The following is a 17,330-nucleotide window of genomic DNA, read 5'->3' on the forward strand; positions in this document are numbered from 1 at the left end:
AAACAAGTGCTTTTGAACGGGCAACATTCAGCCTATCTATGGGATATTGTTTCACTTTACATGTTAATGAAAGGCACATGGCTTTGGGTGTGCTTACACAGGATCAAGGACTTGCTTAACAGCCTGTAGGGGATCTGAGTCATTAATTAGATATTGTAGCAAAGGGATGGCCTATGTGCTTTAGAACTGACATTAGGCCTTTGTCTCTCCCTGTATGTGGCAGAACTTCTTTCTTCCAAAGGGTGCCTGTGACAATTAGACAGCTGACTTCTTAAATACTGGCTTTATTCTGGAAGGACAACCCATTCAAATAAAGATATAGTTCTCCTTAAATCTTTCCACCTTTCTACCACAGAGGGAAGAAATTGAGGCTGAAAGACATGACCGTGAACGGGTAATTCTCCATATGGATGCAGCCAGAGAAGACTTGCTAGACACACCCCTTACTTTCATGTGACCCTCTTCTATGATGGCTGTTCCTTCATGGACAATGGGACAAGAAAGGCAGGGTATGAAGTGGTGACTTTATACCAGACACTTGCCCCTGTACCTAGTGCCCAGGTAGGAGAACTCTCGTAGACCTAACCAGGACTTTAAAAATCCTAACAGACAAAAAGTCAATATTTATACTGATTCAAAGTATGCTTTCTTATTATGCCACGCCACACAGTGATATGGAAAGAAACTGTCTGACAGCTAACGGATCTGAACTTTCATCATCTGTCTTTATGCCCTCCAAAGTGGCAGTAATTCACTATAAAGGGCACCAAAAAAGAGTTGATGAAATGTCTCAAGATAATCAACTGACTTACATAGCTGCACAAAAAGCTTCTCAAGGCCCCTGACCTCAGACCTTCATGATCTTAGATGAATCATGTCAACCCAAATATTCTCAGTCAGAAATTGAATAGGTTCTCTTCTGTGGGTATCAGTTTCTTCTATCACGATGGTTATAATCAGATGATGTAAATTGTTCCTTTTTGGTACTAGCCAATAGAAAATTATTGTGTTTACATCAAAACTTCCACTTGGAGAGAGACAAGACACACCAGATGGCCTCAGAGTTATTCATAGGAGAGGGACTTTCTCCAACATTACAACAGATAGCTAAGACATGTGAGCTCTGCCAAAAGAACAGTTCTCTTAAATGGAACATAGCCTCTCCAGGTAAACAGAGACATGATAATTACTCTGGAGAAGATTGGAAACTGGATTTTATTCATATGGTGAAGAGCAATGAATCCCAATACTTATTGGTCTGGGTAGATACTTTTACAAACTGGATCGAAGCCTTTCCTTATAGAACAGAAAATGCAAAAGAGATGGTAACAGTTTGGTCTCAGAAATCATTCACAGATTTGGGTCTTCTAAGAGCTTTCACAGTGATAATGGGACTTTAAAAAAAAAAAAAGCTATAATCACCTAGCTTGTCTCTCAGGATCTAAGCATTCTCTATTGCTTTCATTGTGCCTGGAGGCCACGATAATTGGGAAAGATAGAAAAAAATGAATGAGACCCTAAACTGACATCTTTGCAAAATGATTCAGGAAACCCACCTTCAGTGGCCTCACTTACTACCTTTAGCTCTACTCAAAGTAAAAAATACACCTCAAATCCTAGGTGTTGGTCTATTTGAAATATTTTATGGATTTTTCTTACTAATGATTTTCTCTTCAACAGATAGCATTACTAAAAGATGTCACCTCTCTGGCTAAATTTCAATAGATTCTTCAACAACTAACAGGAGCTCAACCTAAAGAAAAGTAAATTCCATATTCCACCCTGGAGATTTCCTGCCAGTAATGTTTTATCCCTCTTCATCTCCTTCCCCAGGACCAACTTGGGAAGAACCATGAATTTTGATCATGTCAGCTCCAACAGCTGTAGAGGTAACAGGTCTGGAATGCTGGATACAACACACTTGACTCAAGCCCTAAGTACCAGTGACTGTTGCTAAGTGTGAATAACCATCCACATACTCCTGTGATCCCATCGAAGACTTAACTTCTTATTTAAAAAAATATTCAGATAATAATTTAAGATATTATCCTTAGCCCCTTTACTAACTGCCACTTAAAGAACAATGTAACTCCTTTCTAGTGTGGACACAGGAATACCCAGAATTGTTAACACAAATATGTACTCTTCTCCCCTTGACAAGTGCACCAGCACTTCCCAAATGGGAATCCCCACTTCTAGGAGATGACTGGAATAAGCTACAAAACTACATTGATGAGACATGTAAAAGCATAGTTATTCGCAGTTTACTCCACCTTTACAGATTAACTGAGTATCCTATAGAATATACCCTTACTGATCCTAGACACAATTCAATTTTTCCTAAAAATATCACTAAAACTTCTCTACAGACATTAGCAGAACCACTATTAAGCAAGCACATGGGTCCTATTGTATGAGTCAACAATCACAGATATAAAGATGGCTACTTTCAGATATGGTACGATTATATATAGTTAACTACAAATATAGGACAACTTGATAGAAAAGTCCCCTTATGTTGGGACCAAAATATCATTTATCATCATTTACCTAACTAAACTAAATATTTGGGATGAATACCTCACAAACAGTGTATACATACTAGCTTTACAGGTCAAGGACTGGTTTTCAATAGATAGTTTAATCACCCTGATATTAGATGGAAAGCCCCAAATGGCACTCATTGTGGGACCAATTCATGATCCCAGCTACCCTTTAGTTGGATAAGAAGATGAATGCTGGGACTTGTGCAGTTACAAGGCAGGAGTGACAATAATGTCAACCACTCTGCAAACTTACCTTATTCACAATATCAGTGGTCTAGAAGTGTGATTCACTGGCATGATCCTTTGGCTTCCATCATTGTCTCTTCTCTAGGATTAGAGGATTTCAGGCAACATTTGGAGGCCTCAATTAACTGTGTTCCTTGGACCTTAAACAATGCCTTGCCTGATCTTTCTCTCCTAAATGAAGAAGTAAAATTAATGAGGCAAGCTGTCCTTCAAAGTCAGATGGCACTGACATTCTAACAGCAGAAAAAGGGAATGCTTGTGCAACTGTAAAATCTGAATGCTGTGTGTACATTACTGATGCTCCTGTTAATACCTCAATAGCTGTTCAAGATATTAAATGGCAGGTTAATGCTATTTCAGATTACAAAATTCCCTGGACTTTCTCCTTTCTCTCTTTGTGGAAGGCTGTTATTGGTTCTTCTTGGTGAAAACATTTGTTGGTTGTATTGATGATAGTCTTGCTCATCATATTACTTGGTCTACACATACTAAACTGTTTCTTCAGTTTTGTGGTCTCCAAACATAAAGCTATATGCCCACTCAAGATGAGAACACCTGGTATCTATTAGGGTCTTTAGACAGACACTCTGGAGAGCATCTCTGACTGCGAATTACAATTATAGACCTTCAGCCAGAAGCAGCCAGACCAGTCATTGTCCATTGTTTCTCACTGCAGTTACGAGTGTGTCTTCAGAGAGGGAAATATTATAGAAGGCTTTAGGAAAAAGGATTATGGAAGTCAGACAGGAATAGCCCCTCAAGGGAGTCAAAACACTACAACTGTAGCCAGATGTGTATCTTTTGGAGGCTGGTCCTCCAAATGAAGACAAAATGAAAAGGTCTACATGTCTCCTTGACAGATAAAAAGTAATTAATATCAGTCACCCTGGTGAGTGGCTGGAACCCCTTAACTTGTCTCTTCCTGAAAAAGATCTGTGTTCTTCCCAGGTATACTTGGTATGTGACCTACTTTCCCACTGGATCAATGTTACTTAAACAACTAAATTTGCAATTTTATTGCTTGGTTGTAGTTTTGTCCCACATTGAACCACCTCGTGAATCTGTACATACTTTATGGTTTTGCTCTATAACACTTACTCTGTACTGTGGGTCAACCAGTTTTCTGGGTGCCCTCGCATCCTTCAGGAGCTATATCTTCCCCCTTCAAGAAATATTTCCTACTAGTAACCTCCATTGTTTCTTAAAATTCATTGTTCACCTTTGGAGAACACGAACTCAATGTTTCTAACTTCTAGAAGTTTGATAGTTACATTTTTTTTTTCTTTATATCAATGTTGAGTTTATGAGCTAAGAATGATTTTTCCATTTTCTAAGTGATTTTTGAAAGAAATTATATATCATAAAGGCAGTATATTACTTCCAAATCTAAAATATTCACTAGTGGACTGTTACAGAAAGTTTTTGGCTGTTGGGGTTAGGACAACTACATTATTAATACCTATCACTTTCATTAGAGGATTCCTTTTAAATTTCAAAGGAAAATGAATGCCAATAATAATGTATTTTATTGTTTACAAATGGTTGAATTATTACTTGTGAAATTAAGTATCAACATTAATTAGATTTTATATGTATTCTTCAGTGAGTTTTGCTTTTTTAGTCTTGGTTTAGGCCTCATATTCTTAATTCTGGCAATAAAAACTCATGGACTCATACAATAATTGAGATAGTTTTCCAAATCAATTTATATCAATATTAGGTTTAATGTATCTCTGTCTTCATGTTGTAAATAATAGGAATGCTATTGCATGTACTATTTATTTAAATTTTTTTCTTACAAAAAACTAGTTGTTCATCATGGAAACATGTATTATTTAAATAGTTTCTGTGCCAATAAAATGAAAAGATGTTAATAAAGAAATAAGAGAAAAAGAGAAAGATAGGGCAAAGTATGTTAAGCGCTTTTCATTTAATTTATAACTCATCATTTAATATGAGACTTTCATAGAACGTACATCTACCTGGTTTCCTATAGCTTTCTAGAAAGGCTCACCAACTGTTTTTTAGCCCTGGAAAACTTTCATTCCAAGAAAATGTATTTTTCATCCTGTTTAGCTTGAAGGGTTAATTCTACTCCAGCAATGTATCTTGTTCTGGATGGTTCCAGTGAAAATAAATTAGAGTACTTCATCTTTTACAGTTAGCTCAGATTTGATTTAAAAGGTCACTTTTGCATGCTGAACTGTAATGTAACACATACTATCCATGCTATTTGAAAGGCAAAAGAGTTTGAACACATAATACATAATACGTAGTGTTTTCTCATTGTAGAACCTGGGTCATGAACTGTGAGTGTTTAGCCTTTCATGTCTCCTAGGCCTGCTTGTTTATATGGGAATGGAGGCTCTTCAAGTCAGAATGTTGAACACAAGCAGGGCTAGACAAACTTTTCACAGTCTTGGATCTTCATATTTGCATGACTAATAGCCTTGTTTTAAGGGCCATGACTTTTTAGGAGGATTGAATGACAAATGTCTCACCTTATTTCAATGTACAAATTGACCCACAGTGAGTAAAGACCACACCTTGTTTTTCCACTTATCAGTTTCCCAAGTGTTTGTGTGAATGTTATTTAGAAGGTAAATGTGTGGCTGAAGTAGGAAATCTTATTAAAGTTTTCTTAACCTTAGATTTGTAAATCTGGCACTTACTACCAACATGCTTTTAGCAAGATACTTAACCTCTTTAGCATCAGTTTTCAATCTTTGAACTTTTTACCTAAAGTCTTCTTCCATGGTGTATTCGTCATCTAGAATAAATACGTACGAAAGGCATTAGTACACTGAGATGTGGAATCAGCTCAGGCCCTGGAATGTAGTGAAGAGGGCAAATCTGTGATTATGTGTAGCTGAGCTTATAGAGTTCAGCTATCATAACTGAATTCATAGTTTGAATGACAGAGCAACCTTAATTAACTTACATTCTGATCACCTCACTGTATTTTACTTCTATCACACTGGACTTTAATAATGAACTGTTAAATTAAATGAATAGTTTTTTTTTTTTTCCTTTTTAAATCTATGTAGCAGCTTTATTGTTTGGAATCATTGTTTTGTGAATTTCTCTACCCACATACATGCACATGCTACTCTTATGTTTGGGATGGGTCCAGGATACTTGTATTAGTTCCTGAACCTTAAAGTGTAGAGGACAACGTGACAACTTGTAGACCTTAGGTTAATGTTAAGTATTATGAATAAACTCTGCTTTTCTACCTCCCTTGAAATTGTTGATGAGGCAAATGAGCATGATAAAAACTACTATCCTTCCCTAACAAAATTCTCTAATATCTCTAGAAATTACTATTGATGATCCTAATGATTTTGATAGAAACTTTTTTCCTTCTCTAACAAAACTCCAGTTTCTCCACATAAGCTAGATGTTCTGTCTTTACCAGTTTCATTCTGGTGCGGCTGGGAATCGGCGACTGGACATGTGAGTTGTAAGGACATTTCTTCTTTTCACTTTCTGATCACTACAAACTTGGGACCCAACTAGAGTTCATCTTTAAAACCAATATCCTCCTGCTACATCTTTAATCAGCTCTATTATGTTATTAGAATAATCTACATAGAATATTATACCCTTAGTGCATCATGGATTATCTTTAAATTCTCATATTCACTGTTGAATTGTACTTTATAAATATTTCACTTTAATAAATCCATGTCCCGAGTGCTTGCAGATTTTATTACATGGAAAGAGGAAGATATTTTCCAAGATTAGTCCAGAGATGCTGGAAAATATGAAGGTGTCCTACAGAAGCAAAATTTGATTAGTCTTTGGGTTTAAACATAACTGTCTTTCATCTGTTACTTTTTAATTCAACACTTAAGTCATTTCTAGCTCAGTAATTATATATAATTTTATAGAATAGACATAGTTTCTAAAGTTTTCATAACCAATAACAAAGAAAGCAGTTAAAATTACGTGGACTAAAAGACTTTATTTTTATGTCTTTCTAAGGAGAATGATCTTCAATAACTAAGGGCAAAAGAAAATGGCAGAAATCTTAAGAATCACTAAATGAGATTATGAAGGAGTAATTTTGTAATTGATTATATGATTTTAATGTTATCTCTAAATTCACATTAATTAGATTCTATTTATTTAACACTTTGTAAACATCTCCTACATAACAGAGATAGCAGGATTGAAAAATAAATGATCTGTGGCATTTAACTTCAAGAAATGACAGTAGGCCAGAATTCAGGCCATCTGACTACTGTCTGAGGTACTTCAATTCTTTCCAAATTGTGCTAAAGGTAATGTGTTCTGAATTACTTATTCCACTGGATTCCTGAAAAGCTTTTGAATCATACCTCTAGGATTTCTCTTTTGTTGTTTTTATTTTTTAACTATAGGAATATTAAAACAATTTGTGATTTCATTGAAAAGTCTCTGCTTTGAAGAAACTATAAGCAAAGGAAAGTTCTCAGATTAACAGTGACAAAAAAATCCCTTTTAAAAATGCTTATAGACATGAATTGCATAGAATATAGACATTCAAATTTAATACTGATATTTAACATTCTAGAGCAGAAGATGAGAGGTAAGCTGGTGAGACCTTAAAATAATGTATGTGTCTACCAGAAGTAAACACAGATATTTAAAAAAAAATATTGTGTCCTTTTAACCTCATTTCCCACTTCTATTTTGTCAGAGGCATTCATATTCAGAAACTGTTAATTTAATGAATGTTAATAATTTAAGGAGAATCTAATGATATTTCTAATGGTCTTAGCCATTCTACTCTATATTTGAAAGATAATATGTGAGTGAAAAATATTCAGATTATTGCAATGTACAGGAGTTATTTATTGGGCTTCAAATAAGATTAAAAGAAAGGGCTTTAAAACTGTTGAATAAAATTATAGCGTGTTCTTATATTTTTAGATGAGAGAAAATAAGAAAAGTTTAGAAAAAATAAAAAATAAAACTGAGGATGTGAAGTGATCCCAGTACATTAAAAGTAAAGCTTTATGAACAAAAATAAAGTTATGCATTTAAGGTAAAACAAAATTTCAACTCCATTATTCCTTGAGGGAGAAATTTGATAAAAATTCAATTAAGTGAAAATGGCTCGTGTCTTTCTTGGCCTTGAAAAACGATGTGAATGCTAATGTTTTAACCTGATGTTATGATGAATAATGGAATTGAAATTAATAGGAGGGGATGGCTTGGCTAACCTGGTGCAGGTCCAGTTCTTGAAATAGTATACTCGGTGCAGTGATGTTATTTCACAAGGAGCCTTTGAATTTAGTTTTCTGATGAATTAGAAAAGGTTTTCAAGTACACAAATAGTTCTAAAATAAACAATTATGAGTATTTTAAAATTATTTGGTTGTTGTTTTTTGAGACAGAGTCACATGATGTATGTGGTTCGGGCTGACCTTGAACTCACTATGTAACCCAGCCTGGCCTCAGACTCCAAGTGATCCCTTAGGCTTAGGCTTAGGCTTCTCTTTTTCCTTTTCTTTTTTTCCCTCATACAGGGAATGGGACTGAGGACCTTGTGTTGCCAGGCAGGCACCCTTGCTGCTGAACTATACCCCTGGGCCAGGCTTAGGCTGGAATTACAGACACGCACAACCATGTCTGACTAAAACAATAAGGAACACTTCACTGTTATAATGAAAAATCCCTAAATCTTTATTCTTTTTTTTTTTTATCAAAGAAAGTGACTTTTATTGGTACATGTGAGATATACATAATGACCATGTTCATCCCAAGGAATTTGTACTTGTATGTGATATCTTGATTCTTTTTTCCCCCATCCTCTTATCTTCCTTTCAACCTCTGTATCAAATCTTAATTCTTAAGTAATGTTTAATGTAAATATAAACCTGAGTTCTAAAAACTGAAAGTGCAATTTGATTTTGGTAAACCGTGATACTTGTTTAAGAAAACATCTATTGATCAAATTGTAAAGACTTTTACTTGGATGAGGAAAGTCCCTAAATTAGTGTGTGATTTATTTTCTAGTTATTTTTTATTTGCTCACTTTTCTTTGCTTACTTTTGGCTTTAGTTTTTCTTTTTAATATTGACATTTTTCTTTATTTTTTAACAACTATGTCAGAAAATAGTCATTATTTTTATTCATAGCAAACAGAAACTTACGTCTATAAGTGCACAAAATAATCAAGCAATATACAATCAAATAAAACTTCTATTATCCTTATTATTTGTTGCCATAGTCACTGAAGACTATCATGTAACAGTCACAATTATAGCATGCAATAAAAACAGGTTGCCCTTTTCATGATGTGAGCATAAAACTTTTTAAGGTTAATTATGTATATATGAGTAAAAAGTTTATGTACACAGATACACATACACATGCATAATTCAAAACACATTGTACTAATATTATTGAGCTGACATTAAAATATTAAAGTTCCAGGAAAACATAGCATTTTCAAATGGTGATTACAGTATAACACAGAGAGGCAGGGATATATAGCTCAGTATCGCAGTGCTTGCCTGGCAAGCACAAGGTCATGAGATCTATTCCTGGTACAAGAACAAACAAACAAACAAACAAACAAAAATAGTACAGCATAGGCTGGAAATACTTCCTGGGGAAAAGACAGATACTATACAGAGGCCCAGTATTTCAAAAGGAATTCTGAGGAGTATTGTTTTCCTGATATAAGAGACTGAGTGATTATGACCTTTTACAAAAGCCCTGCAAACCTATTAAAAATGGCTCCAACCAAATACATAAGTAATATAATAACAGCCTCATTTGGTACTGTCAATTGAACTAGTGATATGTTTGGAAGAAAAGAAAAATCTGTATAACTAAGAGAAATAATCTGATAAAGTTATAAGAAAAATGTCAAAGTGAATTAATAACAACGAATTCTGATGTCAACTTATGTTATTTCTCTTTTTTCTTTTAGTATTGAGCCAGTGCCTCAATGTTAGGTGAATGCTCTGCCAATGAGCTACAGTCTCAGCCTTAAAGAGTGTCGTTTTGAGCCAGGGGCTCTCTAAATAGTACAGATTGAACTGAGACTTGTGATCTTCCCAAATTCCCAGGACTACAGAAGTGTACTACCACGCCTGGATTCCATGAAGGCGGACTCCATACATTAATGGGCTCAGTTACACAAAACTGCTTTCTTTTCAGACATCAGAGGTAAAGTTCCCAAGTTACCTGCACTTCTGTGTGGCTTGGTTACAAAGTAAATTCCCTCTGCATACCTCAGATTTGACTTTGCAAGAAGAGTTTACGAAACCCAGAGAAAACACTTAATTTACATTTACTACCTTTTTTATAAAAGACACAAATGCCTAGATGTACAGCTATATCCTGTGGTCTAGAATGGTCCTAGACATAGGACGCTTCACCATAAGGAGATAGGGAGCAGTATCTTCATAGTACATTAGTGCATTAAGCAACCTGAACTTCCTTAGGCTCAGTCATTTAGAGATCTTGTGTTCCTCTTTTTTTTTTTTTTTAATTTAGAGAAAAAAAGGAAAAACAGAATAAAAGGATAGAAACAGTCGGAATTTCAAAAAAACAGAAATCTCTAGTTGACAATTTACATATTGTTATTTTAGTACTAGTTGCTCATGGCACAAAGCATAAACAGTGGACGAAGACAGTACCAACCTTAGTAGAATGGCTATCTATCTTGCACCTTTAAAAATATGTACAGTTACATCCTTTAGAGCACTTTCTTTCCTTTTATTATCACAATATCTATTACACAATTTGGATCTTATTACTTTCAGTTTTTAATTATTTTTATACTAGAGAGACAATATGCTATTTACAAATGTGAGTCTGATTTATTTCACTTATGAGGATAGTCTCAAGTTGCCTCGATTTACCTAGAAAGGCCTCAAGATCATCATTTTTATAGCTGAATAATATTCCACTGTATAAAAATACCACATCTTTTTCATCTAGCCTGCATTTGATGGGCACTTTGGTTGTTTCCAAGATTTAGCTATTAGAAATTGCACTGCTATAAACATGGGTGCACATATATCACTGAGACGCGACCTTTTCAATTTTTCTGAGAAAATACCCAGGAGGGAAATAGTTGGATTGAATAGAACTTTCAATTCTAGTTTTTTGAGGAAACTCCTCACTGATTTCCACTGGCTGCACCAGTCTACACTCCCACCAACAGTGGAACAGTGTTCCTTTTTATCCACAGCCTCATCAACTTTGGTTATCAGTTGATTTCTTGATGGAAGCCATTCTTTCTGGAGTGAGATGAGATATCAATGTTATTTTAATTTGAATTTCTCAAATGACCAGTGAAGGTGAACATTTCTTCATGTATTTATTTGCCATTTGTATTTCTTCATCTGAGAAATGTGTGTTCATCTCAGATGCCCATTTTTGGATTGGGTCTTTAAATTTGGGAGCCTGATGTTTTTAGGTTCTTTATATTGTTTGAGATATAAGTCCTTTGTCTGAGGAATTGTTGGCTAAAATTCTTTCCCATTTTGTGGGTTTTATTTTTACGCTGTTGGTGATTTCCTCTGAAGTACAAAAACTTTTTAATAAAATGAGATCCCAGTTGTTGATTCTTTGATGTACTTCCTGTGCAGATTGCATTTTTCATAAACTCTTTGCCTACCCCTATGTCTCCAAGATTTCTACCTATCTTGTCTTTTGGTAGACTCATTGTTTCTATTTTAATATTTAGATATTTCATCCATTTTGACTTTAGGTTAGTACATAGTGATAGACATGAGTCTAGTTTCAGTCTTTGGCATGTGGAAAGCCAATTTTTCCAACACTATTATTGAAAACGCAATTCTTCTTCCAGTGAACATGTATAGCTCGTTTGTCAAATATAATGTGGTTAAGTGTCTTTGTAGTTGCATTTGCATCTTCTAATCTGTTCCATTGATCCTCAGATCTATTACTTCATCAGTACCATGCTGATTTTATCACTGTGGCTTTGTAGTGTAATTTCATGGCAGTGATAGAGATGCCTAATACCTTGGCTTTGTGGCCCAGAATTGCTTTTGCTATTCTAGATTTCTTCTGTTTCCAAATAAATTTTAGGAATGTTTTCTCCAGAACTGTAAAATATGTTAATGGTATTTTGATTGGGATTTTATTAAATTTGTATAACAGTTTTGGGAGTATGGCCATTTTCACAATGTTGGTTCTTCCTAACCAAGAGCAAGGAATATCCTTCTATTTGCTAATATACTCTGCAATCTCCTTTTTTAAGAGTAGTATAATTTTCAGCATATAGGTCTTTTACATTCTTGGTTAGGGTGATTCCTAAGTATTTAATCTTTTAAAATGCTATTGTGAAAGGTGATATTTCCATAATTTCTCTCTCAATGATTCTTTTGTTTGTGTACATGAATGCTACTGGTTTTTAAGTGTTGACTTTGTATCCAGCTACACTGCTGAATTTGTTTATCATAAGTAGTCTTTTAATGGAGTTTTTGGGGTCTTCTATGTAGAGTATCCTGTCATCTATAAACAGTGATAATTTAACTTCTTCCTTTCCTAAGTTTATTCCTTTTATTTCTCTCTTTTTTTCTGATTGCTCTGGCTAATATTTCCAGAACTATTTTGAATAGGAATGGTGATAGTGGGCATCCTTGCCTTGTTCCAGATTTTAGAGTGAAAGCTTTCAGTTTTTTTTTCATTTAGTATATTGTTAGCTGTTGGTTTGTCATATATAGCCTTTACCAGATTGAAATAGATACCGTGTATTCTGAGTGTCTGTTGGGTATTTTTTAATTATCATGAACAAGTGTTGGACTTTATGAAAAATTTTTTCCTGTGTCTATTGAGATGATCATGTGATTTTTGTTTTTGACTCTGTTGATGTGGTGTATTACATTTATTGATTTGTACATGATAAACCATCCTTGCATTCCTTGAATAAATCCCACTTGGTCGTGATGTATAAAATTGATGATTTGCTGCATTCTGTTTGCTAGTATTTTACCGAGAAGCTTTGCATCAATGTTCATTACTGATAGTGGCCTATAGTTCTCCTTTTTGGTTGGGTCTTTCTCTGGTTTAGGTATCAGAGTAATATTTCTTCCAGGAATGAGTTATGGAGAATTGCTTCCCTTTCAATTTCATTGAAGAGTTTAAGGAGTATTGCCATTGAATCTTCTCTAAATTTCTTGTACAATTCAGCAGTGAATCCACCAGGATGTTTTTTTGTTTGGTAAGTTTTTAATTCCATTTTTAACTTCAGTAGCTGATATTGGGTTATTCAATATTCTTATAGATTCTTGACTGAGCTTTGGTATCTTATATGCTTCTAGAAATCTATTCATTTCCCCTGTGTTTTCCAACCTATTTAAGTAAAGACTTTCAAAGTAGGTGTTGTTATGGATTAAGAACTGGTGGTCAGTTTAACACCATCTGGATTACATCAGCATGGCACTGATTGAAGTTGTGCCACTTGGGGAAACTTGCCAGCATAAATAGAGAGGTGGAGAAGGAAGGCATTGATGTGTTAATGCATTGAAGCACTGAGGGTTCTCCTACAAAGTTGATGTTGGAGCCATTAGGTTCTCCTGGAGAAGCTCTGGTCCTTACATCAAGCATTGCTTCCTGACTCTGGAGGGGAAGACGTGTGCCACTTGGTCTCCAGGATGAACTCGTCACGCTGGCTTTCTGGCATGTACCCGATTGTGCTTGTCATTGGAGGAGCTTGGGGCCTCCGTGTCGCTGAGGATGGCTGTGGTGCCTTTCAGGACAGCCCTGGTCTTTGTTGTGAGTGTGACTTTATGGCTCCATTATAGAACCCTCAATCTATCAGCACAGTTCCTTCAACCTGCTGGCATGACTTTAGTTCCAACTGTTACTATGTCTTCAGGTTGTTCCAGGCCACCAGATCTTCCTGTGTACAGTGTCTGTCTCGGCTGGAACCCTACTGTGTCACTGGATCTCTCATAAGCCCTTTTAATTTTCTTCAGGTTGGGTGAGGTCTTCTTGGCACACTCCTCAACCCACCTGATGTTCTCTGTATGGAGGAAGGACTTACACTCTTGCCAAGCTCCCCAGTGCCCTACATTGGGAGGGAACTTCAGTATTGCTCCTGTTTACTCACGGAAGATCTCTATTTTAGGGGTAAATTCACCACACTGATGGTAGCCCACTGAAATCCTCTCTTTGGATGAGAGGTTACTGAGTCTCCCATCAAACCAGCAGGGTCAATCCACTGCAGTCCAATGGTCTGGGAGGAGGAAGCACAGAGATCAACAGCAGTACTAGGTCCAGGAAGTCAGGGAGGTGTCTCTGAATGGTGGCTGGGAGGGTGCAGAAGTGGCCTGCCCTCTGGGCTGGAGGTTCAGGGTCTGAAAAGTGGCTGGGTGGCCGGGCACCGGGACCTTGCTTTCTTTAAATGTAGACTTGATTCAAGAGACATGATTGATTAAATCATGGTCCACTGATGATTAGGTCCATGACCCAGCCCTGTAGCTTCCCAGAAGACAGTGCAGTGAGTATGAAAGCTCAAGTTTCCATCTTTTTAGTGACTGCCTTCTATTCTGAAGCCTCCCAGAGACACATCAAGATTAATTCATTAAAATAAAAGCTGTTCCTCACTTTTTGTTACTCAAGATGTTTCAAAGATTTTAGGATTTCTGTGTTAGAAGCTGGAGACAAAACAAATATATTACAGTGATACCACAGTGCAATTTCTTTTATAAAAAAGTTTTCTTGACCAAATATCTGTGTGTTATTTAAAGGGGGAAAAGAATCAGCACCATTTAATTGAAAGAAAATATATTTTATGCTTCAATCTCCAAATGAATCTAAAACAATGAAAAGTAAGAGATTTAGTCAGAACATTCTTAATCATCCTTTAACAAATTTTGTTAAATTTGTTAAAACTAAATTTAACGAGTATATTCAATGTTAAGTAATGTGGTAAGTAAAACCTTAAAATCAGTTAAGCCTAATCATTTTGATTATCTGGTTTTTGCATTGAATTTGAAAATAAAAGATATCCTACACAGGTGGCAATATAAACATGAACAAGAAATTTATTTTTATAATTAGCAAATTAGCATTCTTTCATTAATGTCTGCAAGATTCCAGTTTGTTTTATTTTTTCTAAAAGTGATAATTTTGGACATATATTCTAGTACATATAATGAGAAATCTTAATATATGTTATTTATTGTACTATCTGCTTTACCTGGATAATCTCATTTGATTATCATGATGGTCCCATAAGAATTTTACTAAGAAAACTGATACTTGAACCCTGTTAATTGGCCCATCATCATAAAAAGTAAGTGGTGCACCATGTATAGAATCCAGGTGCTTAATTCTATATTGCTCTGCTCTTAAATATTCATTCAAGATCCCTAAAATAATACTGTTGCTTAATACACATATACCACGTGTTGCTAATGTTGGTAACTAGTATCAAAATAATAGATAGTAGAGTGAATTCCTGAGAAATTGAAAGATTTTGTTAAAGACATAATGACTAAAGCTAATAATACTGTGTGTATTATAGTGCTGCTTCAAATACTGTATTTACTTAGAACATAATTTACCTACCTATAGTTGCAATATATTCCCAGAGAATTGTGGGCCTTTATTTAATTTTTGAGGGTCTCACTATGTATTCCAGGCTGGTCTTAAACTCACTACATACTCTAACTTGTCCTCAAACTGGTTCTCCTGCCTCAGTCTCCTGAGTTCTGGGATTACAGGTGTCTTCTCCATCTGGATCACATGCATTCATTTAGTGTGAATATGGTAATGAGCAATACTACCCAGTCTATATTTTGGCTACTATAACCTAGAAAATAATCATGGATTCAATACTGATTTAACTAAAAGATCAGTTCTATGTATAGGAATATAACATGTTATGTCTTTATTCAATATTTAAAATTCAAAATTTGAAATATATTACAAGAAATTTAATATTTTGGGAAAATTAGTGCATAGATCATTAGAGAGAGTTACTAAGGATTTCCCCCCCCCCCTTGGGTAGTTTATCAGGAATGAGTTACAGGGATGATACCATTATCTCTCACAGAAGAGGGAGGACTCTGAAGAAATTCCGCTAAGCAGAGACCATTATAAACAGGCTGACATATACATCCTGAGTGTCATGGGCCCACTCCTTTGCATTATTTCTGTTGCTAATGATAATTCTTTCTAGAAATATTATGAAAAGAGAACAAATTCATTTTTCTTCTAATATCTGTGGCAAGCATGATGAACATTAATTTATTTAGTTGCAGAGGGGTAATTTTGAATTATCAATGATTTTCATTCTATTTCTGGCACATAGGTTCAGAAGATATATAGCTATTCTGTGGAACTGTCATACTGATTGTAAAATGTTTTATTATCTTTGCTTGTGAGCAAATTCTCTGAAATTTCACCTTGAAGTAAAGCCATTTCCAAACCACACATTCAGGAGACACCGTGTTGCTTTAAGAACTTTATTTTTAAGAAAGTTACAGCTATATTATTCAAAAGAATGAAACATAGTATGGTTCACAAATATGAACAATGACTATTATATTTTAAACTTGTAAGGTCTACCTAGTGAATAAAATTCCATAAGTGATGAGGCAAACTTTTAAATTTTGGGAGCTATTTTCAGTATTTCAAGAAACAAGAGTATTCTATCAAGAATATTAAAAGCTTTTTTCCATTTTCTAATCATATAAGTAGTGAGAATTGTGTAAAAATACAAATAGGAATTGTTTATCATTCATAATCTGTTTACAAAAATCTGGTAAAGTCGGTTTTGCTAAAATGCAACGTAAAGGTTTTTGAAACCCACAGTACCATAGAAAATAAGGTGATTAAAGGTGAAAAACATTTATATTTATAGAGAAAGTTCATATATTCATTTTCAGATATTCTGTCCCTCCACGTCCTAAAATAAACCACTTGATCAAAAATGAAATTAAGTCAAAATAAAAATCTCTCACGTATTTCCTCTTTGTGGCTGTTCCCTTTCATGTACCTCAGGCTACTCTCAGGTTTTGTTTATATATTTTTGTCTTTGCTTGTGGTATTTTGAGGGTTACAGACTGGTATAGAATCAACATGGCACTCAATATTAGGGTCAATTTTATCTCTGATTTTGGGAAAATGTTTATGTCTAAAATAAAACACATGTGATAGAGTAAATATTACACCTTTATTAATTTGAAAGACCTTTTTACTCTTCAGGGATATTTTGTCCTTCATAAGTTACTCTGTCCTTCCAAGTTTTCTGGTGAAAAAGTCTGACAGTGTATGAATCCATGTTTAAGAATAGTACATTCTCAGAAAGATATTTATAAGTGTGTTTAAAATAATATTCAGTTACCGACCGAAGACTGTACCAGTGTACCATGGTCTCAGTATTATCTATGGATACTCAGTTTCCCAGGCAGGTTATCAGCATGGAAAGAACTTCAGTTATGGAATTATATACCAAAAGAGGCTTAAGTTTGATGAGTTTGTAAGTGAAGCTCTCTAGAGTTATATTTAATTGAATATTTAAGAGACATTCTTGGATGGTGTGTGTGTGTGTGT

Source organism: Cavia porcellus, unplaced genomic scaffold (genome assembly GCF_034190915.1).
Source record: "Cavia porcellus strain 051 isolate PalLab524CR breed Dunkin Hartley unplaced genomic scaffold, mCavPor4.1 scaffold_22, whole genome shotgun sequence".
Lineage (NCBI taxonomy): Eukaryota > Metazoa > Chordata > Mammalia > Rodentia > Caviidae > Cavia > Cavia porcellus.